General features: G+C 33.0%; 1 long non-coding RNA gene across 1 annotated transcript; it reads left to right on the top strand.

Annotated features, from left to right (window-relative positions):
• LOC108662320 lies at nucleotides 5095–6782 on the top strand. Its single transcript, XR_001928229.1, has 3 exons — nucleotides 5095–5132; nucleotides 5797–5879; nucleotides 6689–6782. It is a non-coding gene; the product is annotated as an uncharacterized LOC108662320 (long non-coding RNA).

Genomic DNA, 7301 nt, shown 5'->3' with positions numbered 1-7301 from the left:
TTGTAGCTATCAAGTGCCATAAGGCATGGATTTGATACAATATTATTTCTCTCACCTTTGGAATCATCATCATCATCACCCCATGTAGCCATTATTACCCTTTTCTAGATTTCTGGAGATGTTTTTCCTACTTGGGCATTCATACTTGATGTGATGTTGTTTCTTGAAATCATAGCATAATGAGTAAGCTCTTGTATGCTCTTCTTTCGACACATCCCTTTTTGTAGGTCTCTTATTTCTAAAGTTTTGTTTCAAAATTCTATTGAACTTCCTAGCTAACATGGTCATATCCTCTTCATTTTCACTCTCATTTTTTATGTTTATTTCCTCTTTATCTACTATGGATTTAAAGGCTATGCCCTTTTTCATACTATATTCTTTTAAGACTCTCTAACTCACTCTCATGTTTCAATGTCATCTTGTAGGTGAGTAAAGATCCTAGTAACTCGTCTAGCTAGAAATTGTTGAGTTTCTAGTTTCTTCTACAGTGGCTACTTTAGGTCTCCAAGATTTAGGTAAGCTATAAAGGATTTTCTTCACAAGTTGGTATTGGGAAAGTTTTCCCTAAAGCCTTTAAACCTTCAACTATATTTATGAATCTCTCAAACATCTCAATTATAGATTCACCTTTTTTCATCCTAGAGAGCTCACAATCATGTGTATCCAATCTTGGATTCCTTAACATGGTTTGTTCCCTCATAAGTAGTCTCTAAAGTATCCCAAATTTGCTTGGCATTTTCACACATTGATACTTTGTTGAAGTCACTAGCACCTAAGGAGCGAATTAGAATGTTGTATGCTTTGCAATTTATTTAAATCCATTTTTTATCTTTATCACTACACTCATGTCTAGTCTTAATCACTATTTTATTATCTACTTCCTTATAAGGCATATGTGGACCATCTAATATTACCTTTCAAGCATCTAAGTCCATAGATTGTATAAACATTACCATATGCTTTTTTCAATAAAAGTAGTTTGTACCTACAAAGAGAGGAGGTCTTTAGATTGATTGCCTGTCACCAAGCACAATGGTTGTAACCTCCATTTTTGATGATTCGAGTTTCTACAACGGAACACTAAAAGCTGTTAGACTTGTAACATTGAGTCTTTGCTCTAATACTAATTTTTAGTAGTTTAAGCTTAATGCAATAAATATTAAGAGGTAGGTGAATTTGTATTTAAGAAAAATTCTTTGAAAACCAAGTGTAAAAGCCAAATATTTTGCAACCAAAAATTGTCAAAAACTAAGTGTGTGACTTTTCTAAAACAAGTATACAACAATAAATCATAAAGCATTAAAGTAAATGTGCTTTCTCTATTACCTACATCCACTCTGTTGGAAACTAAGGAATTTAAAATCCATTCAAGGAAATGTGCTTTTTATGGGACCAAACATTAAACCCTCACAACGGCTTTTCATGGGATCAACCAACAACCCTCATAATGGTTTTTCACATTTTCAACCAAAACCCACAAATTTTCTTTTCATGAGAGCATGCATAACCTTTAACAATGCCTTTACACGAGAACAAGAACAACCCTTAAATAGCTTTCCAAGGTTAAGCTAGAACCTTTACAATATGGGTACAATGAATAGCAAGAATGCCTCTAAAAAGGTTGTGTGCTAAAAGTTTAAGCTTTGTGTACAAAAAGAAGATATAATCTAAAGAATTTCAACTCATGGATTTTCAAGTGAGTGAATGAGCTTCTATGTTTTTTGAATGCTTGTTGAAAGACTAGGATGAAGGCTAGAGAGAAAAGAAAAGGTTGAAGGTCTTTCTAGGGTTTTCAAACGAAGTGTTGTGACTCAAAGGCTACTTTTTATAGTTATAATGATATTTGCAACTATTAAACATAAGTTTGAATTAAATCTGGTCATTACTAAAGCTTGAAGGTTGACTATAACACTCTTAACGTCAACTATGTTATTCAAAAATCTCAAATCAAGGTTTCATAGTCGAGTATAAGCTTTCTCGACTTGATCCAATTCCCTAAAGTTTGCATTTTTCAAATTTGGACTGAAGTAGTCAACTATAATAGCTTAAAGGTTGACTATGGCTTTGAAAAATCCTTTTTTTCGCACATCAAATTCCTCAAGGTTGACTATATGGATGCCAAGCTCGACTATGGCTTTGAAGAACTTCATTTCCTCAAGCTCTCTAGCTCAAGGTTGACTATGGTTTTGTGTTCTTCAAGTTTTCCACTCATTTTGCCATTAGATTGACTTAAGCTTCTCTAGGATTGACTTTTACATTGTGTCTTCAAGATTCCTTGACTTTTTAGTGCCTTTCTTCAACTATTTCTTCCATGCCTCTTTCCTGTAATCAAATATTAATTCAAGGCATGTTTGCTTTGTATTTACTTAGCTGAAGATTCATTGTTTGAAAGCTTTTGGGATGTTTTCTAATCATGCATGGCTTTTCAAACAATTGTGTGACATTAGGGGATGAAAAATATGATTGAGACAATTTCAAATGCTTGACATTAAAACCAATATATCACTTAATTTTTGTCAAATCAAAACCTAATATAACGCAAGGCTAACAATCTTTGTTTACAGTGTCCAGTTGTCAAATCAAAACATAATATAGCTCAAAGTTAACAACCTTTGTTTCTAGAATCAAGCGCTTACCATTTCAACCAAATGCTTTAGCTAATAGTAGAGGTGCACGTTAATTCCCTTAACACTAGTAGCGTAAAGCCCAGCACTAAATGGTCGGTGAGCATAAAGGGCCATGATAACTCTATTTTATAGAGTTATTTGATCGCAATTTCAAGTGTATTTAGTCTAAAATCTTGATATTTAGTTTAAGAATTAGTTATTGTTAGTCATTTATTTTATTTAAGTTAATTATATTAGGTTAAATTGCTTTAAATTAATTTATGATATTTTACTTCAAGTTTAGTTATTATTTAAGTTAGTGGGTTGCTTTTCTAGGTGTGCTATGAAAAGGGTGATATTTTTTGAAGAAGAATTCATTCAAAGTGTAAACTTCCACTACATATGTTCCGCTATTTCAAGCATATATTTAACTACAGTAGTCCAATTGATGTGATTCTTGAACCATTGAAAATTAAAAAGGTGAATTTATAACTCTCATGCTTACCACTTTTTCCAGTTCAGCCTCGAAGAAGTACAAAATCATGTCACAATTTGAAGTAATGCAGTAGAACTTGGAAATTCAAGACAAACTATAGAGCGTCATGGCCATGAAGCATCAAGGCCGCGACACCCCAACAAGGCAAGGACGCTTTGGCTAAATAGAGGACTGGATGTTGTGGCCACCAAAGAGGCAACACTACAGCACTCAAAAGGAAAATGTGAAAAAAATAAACTGAGAGCATGGTGCCACGGTGCTCAAGGAAGTAAGGCCACAACGCCCATGGAGGAAGGCCTTGGCATTCACAAATCAAAGGAGAATTTTGGTGCATTCGGACTTCTATTTTGACACAAATTAGAGCTCTATTTAACCCTTTTTCCAGAGCACATTTCAACAACAATTAAGAAAGAGTTCTTTGAAGAAAAAAAAGCATTCAAGTTAGTAAGAAAGCAAGGAAAACAAGGAAGATTGCGGATAAAAAACTTGACAAATCTTGGAGTTCTTTCTTCTTTTGTTATTTTTATACTTTCTTTGTTTAGTTTTAATGGTTATACTTTTTTGGATGATATTTTTAATAGTTATGTGGAACTAAATTTTTAATCTAGAGCTGCAATTAAACCCAATGCATAGTTTGAATTTTTTATATTCTTTCTTGCTTATGATTGATAGTATTTGAGCTGTTTATTTCAATTCTATTCTTAATGCATCTGATTATTTGATCACCAATTAGATTGATTGGGAAACACTGGAAGAGGGAGTTTAAAGTTAGCCATGGATGAAATAGCATATGTTCAATATCAATTGCATGAGATGATTGATTCGATTCATGTGTATGGTAAGAATACACTTATATGTCATATGTAGCTATAAATAAAGTCTAAGCTTAATGAGTCTTTCTTAATTTCAATTTGCATAGGAATATAGTAAGCTACTTAAGGAAGATTTTTTTATAAGAACATCGGAAGAAACTTATAAATACATTAGAACTTTAGGTTAACAACTTAAGCCTATCTAGTAAGTAGAGAGAGAGTAAAAAAGATTCAGATGAAATATTGAGGCGATATTATGGTTTTAAACTTTTGATTAATTGATTCTAGTTAAATTTTTATTTTTGCTTTCAATTTTAGTTTTAGTTTTAGGTTTTTTAATTTTTAGTAGCTTTAAATTTAGTTGTTTTGATAAGATTAATTTGTGTTAATTTTAGTACTTAGCAAAAAGATTTGGACAATTCTCCATGGGAATGAACTTTACTTTCTATTATATTTGTCAAGCCTGACTTTATAAAATACTTGCCATATCATTCATGTGATTGACAATATGCTTGCATACTTGGAAAGTCTCGAAAAATTGTCAAAAGTCGGTAGTGTACCTAGTGGTGCAACTAAGTTGAATTAAGCCTCGAACTAGACCAAATAGAGATTTCAAGATGAAATTGAGAATTTTAAAACCCCAGAATGACTTAAAATGGTGATTCAAAGTTCGAAGACCGATTTGGAGTCAAATTGAAATTTTCATGATCTAGGGGCAAAATGGTCATTTTGCCACCCGAGGTTAAGATGTGAATGTTGGAAGAAGTTTTTGATCAAGGTTGACTATTTAGAACATAATTTGAGTTTGAGAAGTAAAAAATTTTAATTCTGACATTTTTTCGAGCATAGGGGTAAAATAGTCATTTTGCCACCCTAGGGGCAAAATTGTAGTTTTACACCACCCAACACTTGTCCAGCACATGGATTTTACCCAATATTATCATGGATAATTGAGGAAATTTAAGTGGTGGAGAGAGATTGCTTAATGGGCAAGTATGACACATGGACCAATGGAATGGTGACATGTGTCAAGTTTATATCCATTTATTTTTTAACTTTAAATTAACATAAAATCAGCCTATTTCTCTTCGTACGGCCGACCAAAACAAGAACAAAGGAAGAACAAAGGAGGAACAAAGGAAGAAAAGAAGAACAAAAACCCTAGGTGGAAAAATTCAAGGGAAAAGTGTGAAAATTCAAGGAAACAAGTGAAAAAAGGTAAGATTTTTCAATTCTAGCTTGTGATCTACCTTTCCCATACATTCTTGAGCATTTTCCATGGTTGAATCACATGGTTTCATGATGGGTCTCTTGCTGGTCGGACATGCGGGGAGGAGTTTTGATGCTTGATTTGGTTAGATTTTAAGATATTTTAGTGTTTTTAGTTAGTTCATGATGTGTAGGACGAAAAACCAACAAGGAAAATTCATTTTCTCCCATCACCCATCATTGGCCGAATTCTCCATGTGGAATATTGATGATGATTTTGATTTTATTTCAAGTGAATTGATGAGGAAATGATGAATTATGGTGAGAAAATCGTGTAGGAAAAATCATAGTGTTGATGCACTCACCATGGCCGAAATTTCCAAGAGAAAATGTGAAGATAATTTTGCTAAATTTTATGCTATTTGACTTGTGTTTGATGGTTTGGAGAATTAGAAGAAAAATGGAAGTAATTGGAGTTGAATTGGACATGTTGGCCAATTAATCGAGTGATAGATCGAATTAGGCCAATATCGTATTATTTAGGTTGAATTTGTGTAGAACAGCGTGTTTGGACGATAATCCGAACAATTTGCATTCCATTTCATGCATCCATATAGTTTTATAACAATTTATCACCAATGTGGTAAATTGCTTGATTGTGCATTATGTCTAGGTGGTGAATCCTCTGATAAAGGCAAAGAAATTGTACCCGAGGATCGATAGTCGGAGTACTCTAAAAATTCGACTTCCGAAATAGTGAGTAACCTTATCATCATTTTAATTATCTCAAGTGGTCTTTTTATTCGATTTTGTGCATTTTATGGAAAATGAGTTTAAATGGTTAATTTTTAGGTTTTATGAACAAAATGTGTTTAAATGAAAAGATTTTATAAATTGTCTTGGCTTTGAAAATAGAGTAACTGGAGACCACTTAATGTGTTGCAAATTAATGGTTCTAATTGATGGCTTATGATAATGTGTTGGCATGACTGGCTAGAATTGTGGTTTGTGAACTGCACTATTTTACATTTACAGGCTGGGTAGTATAATATTAGTGATGTCATGCTGTCAAAATTTTATTGTATGGTGGGTTTAGCTTGCTGCAGTGGGTGGGTTTTGTGGACCAGGCTATTAGAGGGGCACAAAATCCGGTTATATATGTACCTCGATCGGAGAGGCGCGTAGCGTATCTCCTGAGGTATGGTTAGAGTTCACGTCACGTCAAACCACCTTGTGATGATGAACTCCGCTAATGCCAAGGAACGGTTATGTTTTCAAAATAAAAACATGATTTATGCGTACATAAATTTTTAACAGCCTTGACGGACTCGGTTAAATACCTCAGTCAAGGTATTCCCGAGAATGATTTTGGCAGGAGCCAAGCTTTTAAGATACTCATAAGCCATGTTGATTATTTAAATGAAATGAATATTTATTTTATGAAATACATATTGAGATGGAATATTTTAATCGTCTCCATTTACTCGACTTTAGATATTTTGGATGATATTTGTTTACTCACTGGGATTATATAATCTCACCACCCTCTTTTCCACCCATTTCAGGCTCAGAATAGGCTGTAAATAGCTGATTCCATCGAGGCTACTATTGGATTTACATCCTCCAAACTGTAAGTTTACAGTCTCCCTTACTTTTGGTTATTCGTGGGCCCACTGATTATTGTAAATTAAATTAAATACTCTGGCTTACTGTATTACAGTATGTATGAATTTATTTTATTTTTACGCTGTAAAAATTTTTTACGTATAACTCTAAAAATAGTGTTTAATAAGAAAATAGAATATTTTATTGAATATTTCTTTTATTTTTTTATTATATTTAAATAATCATAATTTCATTTTAAATAAAGGTTTTAGATGTTTAAACTTATTTTTTATTATGAATTATGTGTTTTGTACTTGCATACTACATTTTTAGTAGATTTCGAAATGTTCAAGGAAAAATGACCAAAATGCCCCTATGAAACAGAAATAATTTTTTTATTGTTTTAAATTGGAAATAACTTAAAATCTTTTAGAACATGATATTTAGCAATGATTACTCACAGGGGGAATGAGAAACTGATATTAAAGCCTTGCGGGGTTTTGGTTGGCATTTCAGGTGATGAGTGTCTATCGGGACACCGCGACGGTTGTCACGAGCTCGAGGGGAGTACCG

This window comes from Theobroma cacao, chromosome 1, assembly GCF_000208745.1.
Source record: "Theobroma cacao cultivar B97-61/B2 chromosome 1, Criollo_cocoa_genome_V2, whole genome shotgun sequence".
In the NCBI taxonomy this organism is placed as follows: Eukaryota; Viridiplantae; Streptophyta; class Magnoliopsida; order Malvales; family Malvaceae; genus Theobroma; species Theobroma cacao.
The sequence above is the reverse complement of the archived record's forward strand: the minus strand, read 5'-3'. Positions and strand labels throughout refer to the sequence as shown.